The sequence below is a fragment of the Rattus rattus genome, chromosome 2 (genome assembly GCF_011064425.1).
Source record: "Rattus rattus isolate New Zealand chromosome 2, Rrattus_CSIRO_v1, whole genome shotgun sequence".
NCBI classification, from domain to species: domain Eukaryota; kingdom Metazoa; phylum Chordata; class Mammalia; order Rodentia; family Muridae; genus Rattus; species Rattus rattus.
In genome coordinates, this window is record NC_046155.1 from 188,404,692 (window position 1) to 188,425,085 (window position 20,394).

Sequence of the window (20,394 nt, forward strand, 5' to 3'; positions counted from 1 at the left end):
ACTCAAGTTTCTGAAACTCTTGCTTCTTTGCTATTTGTGATCTGGAAAACCCTAGGAAATATTTGTAATATGGAAAAACCATATCTTTGTACAATGTCCACAGATTCAGTTTGTCTGATGGCATACTGGAGATCACGAGTCTAGAAGATTCTAAGGCCACAGAACAGCCTCCCAGCAATACCCTGTCATAGTCTCAATTAACGGCAACACTTACTAATAGCATTAACCTCCTGACCCTGAGATATGAGGAAGTCTTTTTTCTCACCTATGAAGGTCCTGTCTATCTGTTGGCTTCGCTCTGCTCTTTGGAAGTAAATTGCTAAGCCAAAATAAGGCATTGCATGTTTTTAAACTAAATTGTACAGCAATATTTTGTGTAAAACTTACCACAAATATAATGGCTTAAAACAACACCAACTTAAATCATGTCACCACAATCACAACCTAGGAGTCTGAGCATGGTCAAGTAATCCCTTGACAGAGATCTCCCTGCATGAGATAAAGACCCTGCAGGACCTTTCCTTCCAGGTTCATGCAGGTGATCAGCAGAAAGCAGCTTTCTGGGACCATGGAGCCATGCATGGAGCCGTGACTCCCTTTTTGGATTGGCTTTTAGCCAAGTCTGCTGTGAGCTACTATAATCGAAACAGGCACATATCTTGCTACATAACATAATAAAGCACAGGTCTTTGCTTCTGCACAGGTCATGAATGCCTTCTACTCCAACATAAGCATTCTCTCAGGAGAATCTCCTGTTGGGTTGACTCCAAGTTTGTAGAGGGACAGCTTGCACGTGGGAGGGAATCACACCATGTGTGCAGATTTGGTCTTATAGGTGGAAGTTATGCAGCCCTAACCACAACTTACAGAGGGAAAAACAATGGAGTCATCTAGAAATTCTGCCTCTGACTGCTTCTATCATTTAGTCATAAGAATTCTTCCTAGGAGATGGAGAGATATCCCAGATCTTAAGAGCAAGCACATACCGTTCTATAGAGGTTCCACGTTTCGTTTTCAGCACCCATTCCAGAAGGCTTACAACTACTCTTAACAGTCAGAATGACTAAGATCAAAAGCTCAGGTGACTGTAGATGCTGGCGAGGATGTGGAGAAAGAGGAACACTCCTCCATTGTCGGTGGGATTTGCAAGCTGGTACAACTACTCTGGAAATCAGTCTGGCAATTCCTTAGAAAATTGGGCATAGTCCTACCTGAGGACCCAGCTATTCCACTCCAGGGCATAAACCCAAAAGATGCTCCAACATATAATAAGGACACATGCTCTACTAATGTTCATAGCTGCCTTATTTATAATAGGCAGAAGCTGGAAAGAACCCAGATATCCTTCAACAGAGGAATGGATACAGATAATGTGGTACATCTACACAATGGAGTACTACTCAGTTATTAAAAACAATGACTTTATGAAATTTTTAGAGGAATGAATGGAACTAGAAACTATCATCCTGAGTGAGGTAACCCAATCACAAAAGAACACACATGATAAGCACTTACTGATAAGTGGTTATTAGCCCCAAAGCTTGGAATACCCAAGATACAATTCACAAACCATATGAAGCTCAAGAAGAAGGAAGACCAAAGTGTGGAAGCTACAGACCCTTTTGGAAGGGGGAAATATGGAGACAAAGTGTGGAGCAGAGACTGAAGGAAAGGCCATCCAGAGACTGCCCCACCTGGGAATCCATCCCATATACAGAAACCAAACCCAGACAATATTGCAAATGCCAAGAAGTGCATGCTGACAGGAGCCTGATATAGCTGTTTCCTGAGAGGCTCTACCACTCTGCCCAAGCCTGACAAATACAGAGGCAGATGCTCACAGCCAACCATTGGACTGAGAATGGGGACCCCAATGGACAAGTTAGAGAAAGGACGAAAGGAGCTGAAAGGGTTTGCAACCCCATAAGAACAACAACGATATCAACCAACCAGAACCCCCAGAGCTCCTAGGAACTAAACCACCATCCCAAGAGTAACCAGGGATGGACCTTTGGTTCCAGCTGCATGTGTAGCAGAGGATGGCTTTGTCAGGCATCAATGGGAGGAGATGCCCTTGGTCCTGTCAAGGCTTGATGCCCCAGTGTAGGGGAATATCAAGGCAGGGAGGTAGGAGGAAGTTGGTGGGTGGGTGAGGGAATACCCTCAAAGAAGCGGGGGTGGGGATGTGGGAAAATAGGTTTCTGGAGGGAAAATCTGGAAAGGGGATAATATTTAAAATGTAAATTTTTAAAAAATCCAATAAAAAAATGTAAAAAAAAAAGTTATAATGCCCTGTTCTGGCATCTACTAGCAGGCAAGATTGTATACACACACACACACACACACACACACACACACACACACACCATTAAAATAAAATAATTCTTTATTCTAATGAGTTCCTTTTTAATTCTAGAGATAAGCTGTCTGACAGATACACACATGAAAACTCATGTTTTCATGAAATGTATGTCAAAAGCAAATGGTAGCTGATTGGTTGTTCATTATAATTTGTGCTTCTTGTTTTCTCCTTAAAACTAATTATCTTACCCAGGATCATACATTTTCTTCTCTTTTTATTCTTAGATGTGCCAGCGTACCATGGCATTTAAGATTGAAAATGAATATCGACAATTATGTAAGCTTTGGGATCTGAGGAGAAAATTGTATTACATCTTTACCCAGGTATCACTGAGAAAGTTAAATAAAAATGGATCTGAGGGGAAACAGAATATAAAATCATGACTTCTTAGTGGAATCAAAACTATTTGGGACACATTGCATACATGGGTTTCTCACAAAGCAAGGATCCGTTTTCTTAGTACAATATTGCAGAAGATATTTAGTTTTTAGCTCTGTAGGAGACATTGGGGAGAGCTTCATGAGGGATCGTAAATGAGGCCCTCGTAAATATGAAGTTTATTATTTGGTAGAAGTGACAAACATCACTACATGGCAATCAGAAAGATAAGGATGATATCTCACAATGAATCTAGAAAAATTGTAGTCACAGTTATTCTGGATAAGGAAACTGTAGAGATCTGTTTTATACTTGTGCTGTTGAAACAGAAACCAGTCTTCCAATAGGACTGCCATTCCAGCAGATCAGGGCACACCCCCATTCAAGCCCGTTGAAATGTTTGAAAGCACCTGAAGAAGAGAAATAGCTGAGTATTGGACTTTTCATACAAATTTGTGCCTCATCTGTGTCTGGTGTTTTTCTTTATGCCTTTGCACAGATGTTGAGTGTTCTTGGGCAAGAAGTCTTTCGGACTTAGGATTGCTTAGGAATTTGTAATATTTGTATGTGCAAAACAAAACATGCCATCACTATCAAAACTGGGAGTTTATGTGTGTTTCATATGCTTAGCGTACCTGCAGTCCAGCCAGAGATACACATCACCCAAGTTTGTATACTCCAGTACTCCAAGGGTGATGGCCTTGAGCATAAGAGTGGACCTGCCGAGCTGCGATACAGTGTAGAACTCAATTATCAAGTTCTGTAGCTCTCATGCGAGAGAGAGAGAAAGAGAGAGAGAGAGAGAGAGAGAGAGAGAGAGAGAGAGAGAGAGAGAGAGAGAGGGAGGGGGAGGGGGGGGGGACTTGACAGAGAGACAGAGACAGAGAAACAGAAGCAAACAGAGAGAAGGTGTTCATATGCATTTGTGTAGATGTCAGAAATTGGGGTCAGGTATATTTCTTAGCTGCGTTCCACTTTGTTTTTTGAGACAGGTTCTCTCACTGAGCCAGGAGTTCATTAATTTGACCAGACAGGATGACGAATGAGTTACAAGGATTCCGCTGCCTCTGCCCTCTCTCTGGCTACAGGCATAAGCCACTACAACTGACTTTTATATGGGTTCTCAGGATCCAAACTCAGATCTCCATGCTTATGTGATGAGAAATTTACTGAGTCCTCCCTTACCCATCTCAGCCCTGAATTTCCAAACAATGGACAAGCAGCCTGTGCTTGCAAAGTACTACATAATACTCCCCATTTTTTTAAATTATAAAACTTTCTCTTTATAAACATGTTTTATTTTTCTCTTTTAACAACAGAAATGCTGGAGCCAGTAGCCTTATGCTTCAACTTTATGCTATCTGTTATCTTTCAGCAGGAATCTTCTCAGGGAAATGTATGGTACCATCATGCACCTGGTGATCAAATACACTAAACAATATTTATTTGCATTATGTGTAAAATTTGTTTGTGTGTGTGCACACGTGCATGTATATGTATGTGTATGTATGTGTACGCATGTGTGCATGTGTACTTATGAGTGTGTGTATGTGACTATGAGTATGTGTGCCCATGGAGGCCAGGAGAGGGTGCCGGATCACCTGAAGCTGGAGTTGTAGCTGTAAGCCTGCTGATTTAGATGCTTGGAACGTAATTCTGGTCATCAGTAAGACTCTTAACAACTAATCCATTTCTCCTGTCCCAAATGTTTTACTTTTGAAAACAATAAAAAATAGTTTAAAGTAAATAAAAAATAAAAGAGAACTTTAGTGGTTAACAATTAAGTACAATGGTCTGGATTTTGATTTTAAAAAAGCAATTGGTAGTCTTTAATTGTCATGCAATAATGTCACAATGGAGATATTATATGCATGCACACATCACACACACACATGCACAAATGTGCACACACTCATACACAAATTTAGTGAAAGACATGTGCTATGTAGTGAAGTCAAAGGTGCCTGGCTGAGCTTCAAATTTGGAGACACACTGGGGAAGTATAGACTGTACCAGGATATGTAGAACATTCCAGAAAACAGAACCAGCAAATCGAGGCACAGTTCCATACTGCCCATCTTCATGAACATGAAAAACTTTTTGCATAAATCTTCACTCAGGCAAATCTAGGATAATTTATTTTGGTGCAGAAAATAATTATATGTGTGCCATATAAGAGATGGGGCTTACTAAAAGAGGCTTGAATATATATTTTAAGTATAAGGGTTAAGACAATGATTCTCAACCTGTCGGTCACAACCCCTTCAGAGAACTGAACAACCCTTTCACAGGGATTTCCTAAGAGAATCACAAATCACAGATGTTTACATTACAATTCATAACAGCAGCAAAATTTCAGTTAGGAAGTAGCAATGAAAATAATAATGTTATGGCTGAGGGTCACCACAACACAACGAACTGTGTTAAAGGGGCGGAGTGTCAGAAGGTTGAAAACCACTGGATTGATTATAGAGGGGTATTTGTGGGGGAAGTAAGACATTGTAGGATCAGCGGGACAGGCTTTCAAGGGAGTACAGCACTGTGTGTCTTTTGTACCTTATTTTAATGACTCTCAATTGACATCTCAAAATCACTGAAAAAAAAATCCTTGTCTCCCTCTTTTTGATAAGTGTGATCAGAGGATCACTTCAGGAGTGTCCTAGGTGGAATTAAAATCTGATAAGGTAAAACTGGGAGCCCTTTGAGTTGTACAAGGGATTTAAGACATATCCTTTCCCAGTAAATGGGGCCTCTGATGAGATTCATAGAGAATATAGATTCATTGGTGAGAATGAAGAAAGGCCTTAAGCAAATGTTGCTGGTTTTATTGGAATTCTTGATCCTTATCTGACTTCAATCAAGCTCCTAAGTGAGGGTTTCCTTTTTCTTCCTATGTTCCCACAATTTTCTCTAGCTTTCTGTTCTACCTCAATGTATTCAAGAGAGAAAAGAGGAGGTGAGTGTGCGATGGCCCTTATAGATCACTATTTCCACCCATGAGTAGACCTCATAAGATTACACAGACAATGTAATAACTTTAGGAGGATCTGGCCCACTTCCTAGTACTACAGATGACTGTAGCTCATCACAGGCACCCAGAGCTCCTGCCATGTCTGTGCACACAGGCTCTCAGCAGGAGTCCTAGCTTGAGCAGGCTTCTTGCTCTTTCTCGGCAGGCAGCTCTGATATGGACACCAATCCCACATTGCTAAGAACATAGATTATCCTGGTAGTTCAATCACAATGACAGTGAGTGAAGCATCCCATCCTGTTAGATACTCTCCATTTCCCACAGGACTTCTTTGAATGGACATCAGGAGTATATCATGCCTGTTCCTTAATTTGGAAGCCAGAAGAGACAAAGAAATTAATATTTTTCTCTGCCTCATAGTTTGTTTTACTTTGGTAACTTGAGTTTACCCCCAAAATAGATCCCTTTAGGGACTAGAGAGATAGCTCAGTGGTTAATAACACTTGTTGCTTGTGTGATATATGTTATGGTCTCAGGTACACACACATGTGTTGAAAATTAAATAGATAAATGTTTAAAGAACACTACAATATATGAAATTAAAAACACATTTAAAAATATTTTTTAAATGTCTCTTCACTGCCATGTCATGAAGGCTTTGTGTGTGTGTGTGTGTGTGTGTGTGTGTGTGTGTGTATGTGTGTGTGTGTATACATTCATGTATGTGTGTGTGTTTATGTGTATGAATGCCTGTGGATCTCTGTGTGAGTGTGCATGAGTTTGTTTGTGTGTGATTGTGTTCCTGCGTGTGAATGTATGTCTGTGGATCTGTGTGTGTGTGTGTGTGTGTGTGTGTGTGTGTGTGTGTGTTTAACCCTGCATGTGCATAGATTGCTAGAGCAGTCCATACTGGTGTTCTTCCTTTAACTCTTTCAGCATAAATGATGTTTCAAAAAGTACAACTCCCGAAACATGTCAACCTTCTGAATTAATCTTTCCCACACACACACACACACACACACACACACACACACACACACACACTTATATAGGCACAGAGATGAATAGAAACACCAACCTCTGTTTTATTTCATCTGTCACAAAGTTCTTGACACAAGATTAAATGTTGGTCATTAAATGAATTCTATTACTGATTACATTTTGGGCATTCTTGAGCTATAATCAGATCTCCCAGGGTTTTATTTAATTCATTAAATGAAAGAATTAATATGGAACTCATATTGATAAGGGAAATGGACTCCCTGGGTAGTCCTGTCAATATCTAAGCAAAGAGAAAAATAAGGCACCAAAGGGCACTTCACTTTTGTCTGTTCACTGAAGTCAAACCAGCTCCGTGAAGAAATGAAATTATGGCAGTCCAGGCAGATAAAAATGGACCCATGAGACAGACATAGCAAAGCCCGGAGCTCTGGAGCCATCCAGAGGGCTAAGAGGGGAAGGGTGTAAGATCTAAGGAATCTACCCCAGGCTAAATGGAGAGACAGGACAGGCTCTGTCTGGAAAAAGCCACTCAAAGGAATTAGGGCTTCCAGGAAGCTTGAAGGGGTTGGTGATATATTTACCGCTTGAGTCTTACTAGCAAACACCTCTGATGTCATTGAATGACCCCGAATTACAAGAAAATAATTAAACAATAGCACCAAGGCCTGTCTTCCATTGCCTACTGAGGCATAAGATTAGGAAGAAACCCATGAGAAAGCTAAGTCTCTGGGCCTCTCAACTCCAGATAAACAGAATCCAAGTGTCCAGTAAAATGTTAATGAGTTCTAATCAGCAAAGAGGCACTGGCACCACATAAATTTGCAAGTCCTGGCTGTGGGACACAATGGAACTCTTCAGTAAAGACTCTCACACACTATTTAGTGTGCTGCTCATGATAATTCCCCAACCCAGTGTTGCATTTCCCAAACCCATTTAACTTGGGAATATTTTTTCTAATTCAGAGCCCCCATTAGCATTGGACATTTGTGTATGGGTGCCTCTCAATTTGGAAAACAGTGGAGTAGGTCCATTTACATTTGAATGGATGCCTGTAGACAGCTCCCATTCTGTCTGTTTGGCACTAAAAGCCCCCAAGGAAGCTGACTCCTGACGGGATAGAGCATAGAAAGACCAGTGTGCAGGCTCAGGCAGAAAATCTCCACATTGGCTAGCATGTTCCCAAATCATTAGAATGGACAGTGTTCTGGCCATTTGTCCTCAGTGCTCAGATCTGCAAAGAGCCAAGTCAGCCTGTGGGAAGTCATTATGCTCACAGAGACAACTGAGAAGGGAACTGAGCATAGTGAAGGCAATAGGTGAGGGCCACCCTGCAGGTGTCCATGTAGGTGTCCTCAAAGATATAGCTATGAAAACCCAGTTCACATTGACCTCATGAACCTGGATCAATTTTCAGGGAGTCTAATGCCCGGCAGTTCATTGCTGGCATATTTAAAACACGGTATAATTTGGAAAAGGGTTTCTAAGCCACAATCAGTCCAGTTCCAGGTGTACAATAAAACTTAACGTATGACTACATAGCAACTCCTTTACAAAGTACATATCACTGTGAAAGTGAGTTCTATAGCTAAAAGAGCTAGTATCAACTGAGGTCTTTACTGAGACAGCACAGAGGTCACCAGGCAATAAAGTGCATGAGACATCTCCCTGAAGGGATAGGGGAATTTGGGTGAGGTCTGCCTCTACTGGTAGCAAAAAGGTCATTGGGTCATTAACAAAACCACTCCCAGCTGTCTGGGCAGGAAACAGGTATTTTATCTCCTCCATTGAGAAAAGGTCCTATGTGTTTAACATTCCTAGTTTCTCTAGTGATCTGTAGGCACAAGGACTTTTGTACCCCTAACAAGTAGAGACAAGAGTCTTGGGCACAAATGACAGAGTGTCAGGGCAGACTGTACAGTCTGAGGCTCCTGGCTATCAATCCATTCAGCCTGAATTAATCTCTGGTCTCTTAGCTGTAGAAAGTATGGGAACAGAAGAGGAGTGAGGGAAACAGAAGAGAGGAGACAGAAGGAGGGAGAGAGGGAGAAGAGAGAAGGGGACAGAAGGACAGACTCGAATTTGTGCCTTGGGAGACACTAAGAGTTTGGTGCTGTAATCTTTTGCTGAGAGGTAAGGAGACAGAGGACAAAGACAACAAGACACAGGCATCAGAGTGACCTCAAGTAAGTGGAGAGGTCAGGTGTCTACTGGACAGTAGCATGTGGAAGGTTGTTCACAAAGCAGGTGTCATTATGACTAGTGTCCCTGAGCAACACATGGAAATGGTTAGGGTTGAGAAAACCGGAGAAATCAAAATGAAATCATTCACAAAACCCCATGTAAACTCATCATTTGTAAGTGAACTGAGTACCATTGCTATGTGTAAGTTACACACACACACACACACACACACACACACACACACACACACACGCGCGCGCGCGCACACACACACACACGGCCTTCATAAAAAGAATAAACAGAAAGAACTGACCACTAGAAAAATGCCATTAGCAATAGCTATAAAATTTTCAATAACCTGATACCTTTGTTAAATGCAAGTCTTCCTTAAAAGAAAATTATACTTCATCACAGTTCACATTACCATTGCTGATTAATAAATGTGCCGTGTTACCAAGAAGGATTCCATCATAAGCATGTTCACTCAACCTGATCACCCACCACTCCAACAACAATTTCAACACAGGTCTTGTGCAATTTAGCAAGTTGAACAAATGGTTACCATTAGCTAGTCTTTCCCAGAGAAAAGAGATAAGAAAGCAGCATGGTAGATTTGTGCATATGGCCAAGGAATATGTTTCCTTCCTGTGGTTTCAACTTGGCTCTCTGTGAACTCCTAATATGATTGACTTTCCTTAATTTTTTAACCTGTTTTTGTTTGTTTTTCTCAACAGGTGACTGACTGACCTTTTCATTGGAATCCACAGACTCGCTTTTAATGTTCTAGATACTTTAGTCTTTCAATTACTATCATATTTTCTACTAGTTAGTGCTTTACTTCCTAATTCTTCTCATAGTATCTTTTAGTAAGGGCCAAGGGGTGTTGAGATAGGGACTCCTGTAGCCCAGGATGGCCCTAAACTCTTTATGTAGCTCTGGCTGACCTTAAATTCCTGATACTTTTGTCTAAGCTCCCTGAGTGCTGTAATTACACATGTGCAGCATGCACCTGGCTTAACCCTTGTATCTTTTATGCACCAGTAGCTGTTAAACTTTTAACATCGCAAATGTGTTTTTCTAGCACATTATCGTGAATATACTACTGTTTAGTCTGTTTAGTATGTTTCTGGCTGAGCCTTCATACCGAGATGGGCTGGAATCTCCTTGGGAATGGCAAAGCTAGGACAAGGAACTCTCTACACTCCCATCTTCTGATTCTGTCACCCTGGGGAACTGAGTTCTCTATAAAACATGATGGGGACACTGATGTTCAACTTAAGCCTCTTATCTTGTTATACTCTGAGAAGTTTGTCTTCTCACGTTGTTATGGAGATGCATGAAACCGTACAGTGAAAAACATGATTTTTGTTTTTGTCATATCAACAATAACTTTCATCATTTACACCCTTGCTTTGTCTGTGCTGAGAACCACAGAGCTATACCAGGTCAAGCAGCTTAGCATTTGCAGAGAACTTTCTAAACCATTTCCGATCTGTCTCTGATTTACATCCAGATCTTGTATAAGAGCACAATGCATTATTTTGTATATTTTCCTAAACGTAGCATGTAGGAAATTTGTAATTACATATAAGGCTCACACTGTATTTCTATTTTATGGGATGATGTAGCTCTTTATAGAAACCACATCTTCCTTTCGAAAGTTTGTTGAGTCATTTCTTTCCATTTTTTTTTCTATTATGTTGAATGGATGTTTAAAATCCATGTTGGAAAGATGTAATAATAGAGGAAAATCAGTTATATCCCTGGATGTGAGAGGCTGGGTATCATCTCCCCATCAGAAAAGATATTTATGCAGAAACTTTACGTGACCTCCATCACTGCCTAGCAGTCTCCCTCCGTTCTTAAATTAATAGGAGCTTTTAGCTTTGTTGTAAATTACATTTGGGTATTGTAATATATTTGCACGAACTGGTTATACCTTGTGTGACGGTTGGCAAATGCTCCACCCAGGGAGTGGCCCTATTAGAGGATGTGGTCCTGTTGGAGTAGGCGTGTCACTGTGGGTGGGTGTTACAAAACCCTCATTCTAGCTTCCTGGAAGCCAGTCTTCCCCTAGCAGCCTTCAGATGAAGATGTAGAACTCTCAGCTCCTCTTACACCCTGCCCACCTACATGCTGCCATGCTCCTGCCTTGATGATTAGTAAAAACCCTAAGACACTTTGTTAGTCTATTTTCTAAAGTTAAGTCAACCTGTTATTCTTGTAACACTCCAAATTTGATATATATGATTAATACATGTGGTTTTGTTTACTTAGTTATCTGTTCCCTAGACTGAATGAACCCAGCACTCATACATGCACATATATGTGCATGCACACATAATTATACATGTACAACTGTGTTCACACACATTCATACATGGATATCTGTCTTAGTCGGGGTTTCTAGTCCTGCACAAACATCATGACCAAGAAGCAAGTTGGGGAGGAAAGGGTTTATTCAGCTTACTTCCACATTGCTGTTCACCACCAAAAGAAATCAGGACTGGAACTCAAGGGGGTCAGGAAGCAGGAGCTGATGCAGAGGTCATGGAGGGATGTTTCTTACTGGCTTGCTTCCCCTGGCTTGCCCAGCCTGCTTTCTTATAGACCTGAAGACCACCAGCCCAGGGACAGCACTACCCACAATGGACTGGGCCCTCCCACCTTGACCACTAGTTGAGAAAATTCCTTACAGCTGGGTCTCATGAAGACATTTCCACAAATGAGGCTCCTTTTCTGTGATAACTCCAGCTTATGTCAAGTTGACACACAAAACTAGCCAGTACAATATCTATTTATACACACAGGCTCATATTCACATAGACACATGAACAAATCCACACACTAATATCCATGCACATACATATATACACATTCATACATATGCACATACACACACATTATGTGTACGTACTTGTACAATCATGTATGGGCATACACATGAATGTATGTGAATATACTTAGACACAGGTATAAAAATATGCTCATAGGGGTTGGGGATTTAGCTCAGAGGTAGAGCGCTTGCCTAGGAAGTGCAAGGCCCTGGGTTCAGTCCCCAGCTCCTAAAAAAAGAACCAAAAAAAATATGCTCATGTGTACATGCAAGTGCTCATGTGCATGTACATAAAGGTATACTCACATAGGTATATGTATGTGTACATATTCTTATGCTTGCACCACATGCAAATATATTCATATAGACAAACTCTCTTTGTCATATATGGCCCCATATATGGACTCATACTTGTATATGTATACACAGGTAGATATGTATGTACATAACTCATCTTCAAATGTGTGCATATATACTTGCACATACATGCCATTCTTACATATTATAAATTCCTTATTTGTGCTTATTCCAAAATTTGCCTTTCTATTATTTATCTTTATTCTGACTTTCCCTTCTGAGATAATTTTCCTTTTGTCAAAGGATACTATCAATGAGGGACTAGTATAATTTTTCTTTAGGCTTGTGGTGATTTGATTAAGAATGAACCCCTCGGCTCCTATATTTGCATTTGCAATCCCCAGCTGGTGAACTGATGGAAGAATTAAGAGGGTAGCCATATTGAAGTGGGTGTGTCTTTATTAGAGTATGTAGGTGTGTCCATATTAAAGTAGGTGTGTCCTTGTTGGAGGAAGTGGGTGTATCCTTTAGTAGGTAGGTATGTTCTTGTTGGAATAGGTAGGTGTGCCCTTACTGGAGGAGGTCTGTCCATATTGGAGGAGGTGGGTGTGTCTTTATTGAAGTGGGTACATCATTGTTGTGGTAGCTGTGTCCTTGATGGAGTAGGCATGTCCTTGATGGAGTAGGCGTGTCCTTGATGGAGTAGGTGTGTCCTTATTGGAGTAGGAAGGTGTGTCCTCATTGAAGTAGTTCTGTCCTTGATGAAGTAGGTAGGTATGCTCTTATTGGAGTAGGATATCCTTGTTAAAACTGAGTGTGTCCTTGTTAGAGTCGTTGGGTATGTCCTTATTGGTGTCCTCACTAGGGACAGGCTTTAACATTTCCAATGCCCATACCAGGACAGATGTCTCACTCTCTCTGTCTGCTGCCTGTGGATCGGGATGTAAAGCCCTCAGCCACTGCTCCAGCACCATGCCTGTCTGCACCCCACCCTTATGACAATGGACTAAGCCTCTGAAACTGTAAGCAAGCCTCCCAATTAACTGCTGTCTTTAAAGGGTTGTTTGGTCATGGTATCTCTATACAGTAGAACACTAACACAATGTTTTTGTTGGGAAATGGCTTTGTTTTCACCGCTAAGATCTGGATTTACATAGCTTATGCTGCGCAATCATGTGTTCTTCTGGTGGGCCCCTCTCTCCTGCTACCATTGCTTCAAGTTCCTATGGCTGTCAGCGGCTGTTAGGCAAGCAGTCTTCAAAGGGTCTTACCATCACTCACTTTTCCTTTGTCAGCTACTTGACGATTGAATCTTCAAGGACGCATACTGCAAACGTGTGCTTTGATTTCATCGAAATGTCCTGATTTTGCCTTTTCTTCTTTTGTACCTTCTCCCAGCCTCCACATGTCTCCTATTCCTGGTTGCCCACAAGGCATGGCTATTCTAGCAACTATGTCACATGTATGGCTCCTCCATTTTTGCTGCCTCAGGTTTGTTCCAGGAGGTTCCATCTAATTTTTTTTATTAACTACACCTGGTCACTAGTGGTATTGTCTATTGCTTATTTTTTCAATTTTCACCTTATTCTTCCTGAATATTTAGCTCTATGCTCTATTGAATAATTTCTGTGTCTGCAACATGTTCCCTTCAATGGCTGTCAGTCCTGCATATGGTAATGCAGCGCAGAGGACTCTACACCTTCACATCATCATCTGCAAAGGGCACTTGTACATGTCAGAGAGCAGAGAGAGTCCATTCTGATTTTTTTATCTGGTAAATTTAGATGCTGAAAACTTTATTTTCTCTGCCACAGTTAAAAAAGAACCTGTGGGTTAGTTTAAGAATATTACTGATGAAGTGCTGACTTCTTACTAAGCTAATGAATATAAATTATTTGAGTACAGTATCTATGTAGCAGGTATGTTTTATATATTTCCTTACATGATCTTTTCATGGACAAGAAGATTTGAGAGCTATGGTTTTCATATTTCAATTTCTCATTCTGCATCAGTCTTAACAAGGGTTTGTTATGCTAGCACCGAGAGAATGTTCTAGAAGAAATGGGTAGTTTGACTCTAATCTCGAGAAGGCTCCAATGAAGTTGCAGTCCTCCATCTTATCACAGATAGATCCTTATCTCTTAGTACCATTAGCGTAATGAAAATGGGGGAAAATGACCATTTTGTTTCAGATAATAATTGAACCAACATCCTTTAGAAATTTATTGCATACAAAGGTGTAGACCATAGAGATGTGTGGCCTCAGTCTTCAGAAGGAAAGCTGGGTTTCCTGTCTACACACATTCCAGGAGAAGATGGAGGAGCTATGCAGAGATCAGGGTAGAGACTTATGAACAAGGGCGGCTTCCTTCCGTTTTGAGGCCATCTTTTGGCTGGAGTACTAAGTAGGAAGTCCTTTGATGTGAAATGGTCTTTATCAAAGGGATAGACTTTGCTCAGTTGATTCTTCCTTTCTTACACTTTGTATTCAGAGTGTCCTTCACATTTCTGCTTACTTGGTGTCTGGTTGCCATCTGAGCCACCAGCGCCATTTACAAGGTGCATGATTGAACCCTTCCTCCTTTTAATCGACTCCTAAGCTACCATGAGAGTGAGGCGTAAGTCTCCTCTGTGACGTTCTGTTACCATGATGTCTCTTGCCACCAATGACCCAAAGGAACAGAAGAGAGCAACTGTGGCCTGGAACCTTTGAACCGTGAGCCAAAATAACCTTCCTTCCCTTTAAGCTGATTTCCTTTGTCTTTTACAACAGGAAGACTAACATTTTTCTTGAGAACCACACAAATTAATGCATCTATCTGTGAATACTAATGAACTTGGGGGTTGTGAAGTAACTCCACCTGTAGAATCGGTTTCCTGGACTCTACATAGAATGGAAAGTCCCTTAGGATTCCTAGCAGTGCTGTTCTGAGCAGTCATGGTTAAGATCTCAAGCAAATGAGATCCTGGGTAAAGGGGAAGTTGGAGAACTACATGAAGACCTTGTTCAGATTAGCAATGTGGAGGATTCTTCATCTCCCACACTGCCAGCTCCAAAGGGCACTGTCAGAGAGCAGAGCGCCCATCCTGAGTGCATCCCCAGAATCTAGTCATACTTGAGAATTGGGTTTCTCATAGGCCATTATGATGGAGTGGCCCTGTATGAGCAGTGCTGAACTGAGGGTTGAATTATGTAATCTTGTAACTTTTACTTTAAATAGCTTTTGCTATTTGGAAGAGAAACTAGAAAACCCAGATGAGGGGAATATTGAAGAAAAAGAACATTTTCTATCCTGTGCCTTAGATAGAATAAATGTTGACCTTCTGATGTATTTTCTTACAACTGTTATATTAATTTGCTGACAAATTCAAATATCCTGCCATAACTCTCTCATCTATGTATCTACCTAGCATCTCTTTAGAAAAATAAATGAAATCAGACGTGGTTTACATACACATCCTGTTGTTTGACTGATTTGTTTTGGTTTGGTTTTGAGACAGGATCTTGTTACACAGAAGAACCTGACTGGGAGATTGTTATATGACTCAAGCTCCCCTGAATAGTGAAACCTCCCTGCCTCAACCTCCTAGGTGATAAGATTATAGCAAGTGCCACATACTGGCAGCAGATATCTGTAGTCTTAGGTTTTGTTGTTGTTATTGTTGTTGTATTGGTGGTGGTGGTGGTGGTGGTGGTGGTGGTGGTGGTGGTGGTGGTGATGGTTGCTGCTGCTGCTACCACTGTTGTTGTTGAAAATAAAATACATAACACATGGGTACTGTATTTATGAAAATGAATCCATACATTTTTTATCATACATCATCATAGAAATACATGGCATTATTTGAGACATGTAGGATGATATCATTATGTAGCAAGGCGGGTCCAGGACAAGGTAAAGCCTATCATTAGATGAGAAGGAAGGGTCAGTGGGAAAACATCTAGGGAGGAGAGAGGAGGAGGAGGAGTGGAAAAAAAGAAGATGAAGACAAAGGAGGAGGAGGATTCCAATTCAGGTGGTCTAGGTCAATTTTATCTTGTCTAGGTGGGCAGTTTCTATCTTTATTAATTGGCAGTGAATTTATTCTGTGTATGTACTGTAGATTGAGAATTTAACATACAAATCTGATTGTTAAACTACAAGCTTCTAGAGCTTTGATCTTACTGGGCTACAGGGGATGTGAGCAAAGTTCCCGGTGGGCAGAGAGACAACCTGTCTCAGTTCTGGAAGCCGTGCTAGGCTATAAAATGCCTGGAGCTAGCGTGGCATGGTGCCATGCTAGAATGGCCCACTGAACGCGATGTGTATGTCAGGCATGGTAACAACCCGCCAAGGGGACACTGTGTGAAAGCAGCTGGCAGAGAAACAGCCGAGCACGCGGCTCCCACGGAGAACGCAGAGAACGCGGATCCAGTAACTACTGATCCATTCTTTATTTTTACCACAACAGAGACACACTCTGCTACTCAGAAACTATCCACCTTTCCGCAGCTCTGAGTTTCCTCCTGAAGTTCTCTGCTTCCCTGAAGTGTGGTTTCAGACTCCCAGAGGAAGCATTCTAGAGGGATGGTGACCTCATTTGATGACCTCAGCTCAGAAGAAGCCTCTTGTCAGTCCGGCTATCCCCTGTAACTTAAAGCTGTCACCTAGCTCAACTTGGTTTCAAGACAAGAAGATACTATTTTAGAGGCCTGACGGGCATGATCTTTGGGAAGCAGAATCCGCCTTGCAGGTCTCATTGAGCAGAAGTCTAATGAGAAGTGTCTCTTCAGTGCCAGAAGATGGAGGACACCATCAGCTTCCAGTTTCTGAACTGTATGAGCGAGACCAGAAACCAGGCCTTAATTATTCTCTAAATGGGTTTTTTTTTTAATTTCTTCTTTTTGGTTTAGAAGACTGTTTTTCATTATGGAATAATGAAATCATTATTGAACTTACTTGCACAAGAATACAGAGAGACGGTCAGGGGAAGGGAAGGATAGGAGAAGGGGAGGAAGAGGGAGAGAAAGGGAGAGGAGAGGGAGGGAGAGGGAGAGGGAGAGGGAGGGAGAGGGAGAGGAGAGGGAGAGGGAGAGGGAGAGGGAGAGGGAGAGGGAGAGGGAGAGGGAGAGGAGAGGGAGAGGAGAGGAGAGGAGGAGAGGAGAGGGAGAGATACATCCTCATACTTTTTGAAGATCAAAAACAGTAAGGCATTATTTTAACTCTCTTCAGTGTTAGGCTTGGTGACAAACAGCAGGTGACACTGAATAACCTCTCTGGAGATAACTCTCCTGGATATGCTACTGTTGGAATGTTTGTTATATGCCTCTGATGTTCTGAACCATATGTAACTTGTAACAGCCTAGGTAGATGACACTGAAGGCTTAGTCAACGGGATTTTCGCAAATAAAAACGTGATTCTAGGAACAACACGCATGTGCTTTTGGAACAGGCACTCCTGCCTGATAACTATTCAGATTTTTTTTTTTATACTACGGAAGAGCAGCAAGTTGGGCTCTGGCCCAAGGTCAATGAGCGCCGAGCCTCCTACTTGTAAGCTTTCAAATGAGCCTCCTCAAGAGAAACCCCTTCTCTCTTTGAACAGCGTCCTCATTCCACGGTGTTTTGAAAAGCTCCTGCAGAGATATGGAGGCCATATCTCGAGGCTTCTAAACAGCCTGTCTTCAAATAAAGACATGTCATTCTTCGGTAGCTCTTGTCTCACACCCCTCCTGACTAAAGAGCTAAGAACTGGCCCTTGTCTGCAGCGAGTGCGTGTCTTTACAGTGAAGAGCCCTGCCCCATTCTTCAGAGACATTTAACAACCTGACCCTGTACATCACTCTGCATCTTCCTTACTTTCCTCACACTACTTTTTTTTTTTTTTTTTTTTCTTTTTTTCGAGCTGGGGACCTAACCTTTGCCTTCCTAGGTAAGCGCCTACCGCTGAGCTAAATCCCAGCCCCCTCACACTACTTCTAATGCTGACCACTCTGGTGGCCTTGCCGTTCATTGAAGTGACTATGGAATGCTGCTTTGTTCTTGTAGACCTGTTGCCTAGGGCTAAGTCTGATGATTCCAGTGAAAGCATATAATGAAAACATTGGTCATTGTCATCTGCCAATTACTTTTACCCTTTGCATTTCCTCTCTCTCTAGTCATTGTTCTCATAATGCAAGATGACAATAATGAGCTGAGTGGATGGAGCTGATCCTTCATTGGATGAAGCACCCTACAGTCAACACAGCTCTCTTGACATTCGAGAACATTAGTTCGTGTGTTTCTCTCTTTGTTCTTTACCATTAAGACCTGTTTTCTCTTTGGGCTGATGACCACAAAACAGTGGACCAGGGCACCACCTGCTGATGCTCATATGAGAACCTGGTAAATTGTCCTGTGATTCTAAAAATAAAGGTCTGCCTGGAAATGTTGGAAACACCATCCTGATACTCACAGCAATGGAAATAGAACAACTGAGACATTGGGGAACCTGTGGTTGCCTTGTAAAGCAGATGAGACTCAGGGACACAGAGAGGATGCAGTAAAAAAGCCTGGTGATGACAGGAAAGGATAAAATGTACTCTGTAGCCAATATACACTTACAGAACTGAAGTTCAACCAGCTTACATGGTGATGACAAGAACTAATAGTTTAAGTTGCTCATTGTCCATGGATACATTTGCCATGGGGGAAGCACATATAAGAGAAGAGTCTTACAGGAATTCTTGGAGCCTGATTGCTGTTTTTCTAGGTGATTAGAAACTATTTGTCTGTAATCAGTGCTTTGGACAAAATAACAAGATGGAGTATAGTCACCAAGTATATTTACAGTTTCTCCTGTAACCGTGAAGGAATTACCTCAGGCACCTTGGATAGTGAGTAGTTCTCTCAGTTGGTCAGACCAAGCCTCATTGTCTCTCTAGCCAAATGGTAATAGTGAACCCCTCTCACCAGAGCCTCTTCTCTTCATGGTGGCCCCAGGGTAGACTCCTGGAGTGGCATAATGGCCATGCCAAAGTCCTTTCTTTATCTCTTAGGCTGTTTTCACTTTTGTCCCACTATATTCCCACAACTGGAGAGGGAAGAATCAGTAAGGTAAAGAGAATATCTAGTGTCACTGTGCATGTGCCCTGGGTATTCAAGGTTAACCCCTAAACGAGGAAGATGGCAGGAAGTTGGGGGTGGTGGTTCAGGACAATGTGGAGGTAGATTACAGGGGAGGATACAATAGAAATATATTGTATTCATGTCTGAGATCACTAAATAATAAATAACTTTCTGAAGGCTGGCTTAGAAGTCCCCTTCCATGGAAAATGATCATAACCCAAGATATGATCATCCATCTCCTCTACTCTACATCTTGATGGCAATTCTGTTCTTGGAGTCTGTAGTCAGTGTGGACCAAGTCCACAGAAGTGCAGCCCACTCATATCTTGTCCTCTACAAGGCACCAGGCAGTGCCTTTGGAATCTGCCCAACCCCAACCCAGATATTGAGTCACTGGGTTTACATCTAGAGAACACACAGGCTGCTCCTCGCTACTCTTCTCTAGGGTCCCATGGCCAGGTCTATATGAAAGAGAAAGTGAGAGTAGCAGTCTTGCAGTTTACCTGAAGTGGGACAGGGATGACACAAAGCTCGCATAGTACACTTTCCCCAGGTTATGCAGAAGATGGGCTTTCTTCAACTTCACGACTTCACCAACTCATGATGAAAGAAAAGAGGGGAGTCCTCTACTTGAAACTTATGCACAGAGGTAGAATGGACTTGACTTTGGGGTTTATGCAAAACAGGTAGACATGACCATGCTTAGATAATTGAAGGCCTTTGAAATTAATGCAGCTTCTAAATAAGATTCTTTTTTCAATAGGGAGCTCAAAGTGACTGAAGAGAGGAAAAACATAAAAGATATTATTTTTATAATCTTGTATACATTAAAATCTGTAAGTATGCACAGTGCCTTGAATGTCCTCACTGAAACTCATTTTACACTCAAATCTCCATGGTGAGGTAGCAAGAACCAAGAACATAAGGAATCTCCAAGGGAGGAATAGATTTATCAGTCATCAACCTATCTTTCAATGTGGTTCTAAGCCTGTGTTTATCCTGATAGTGGATCTGTCATAATCAACAGTTTGCCTCAATATATCTGTCTTTTCCATGACACAACACAATATGTGTCACCTCAGGACCCTTTGGGGGTCCAGAACAATCAGGAGGCCTTTACCAAATATAGGCCAGTGACCTTGGGCTTCAGAATTATGAAAAGAATAAACCGTACTCTTTAATTTCTCTGTCTGTAGCATTTAGTTATAGCCATAGAAAATATAATAGGAGATGATGAGAGAAAATAAGTGTATGCATGCTTATAATATATATAATGCAT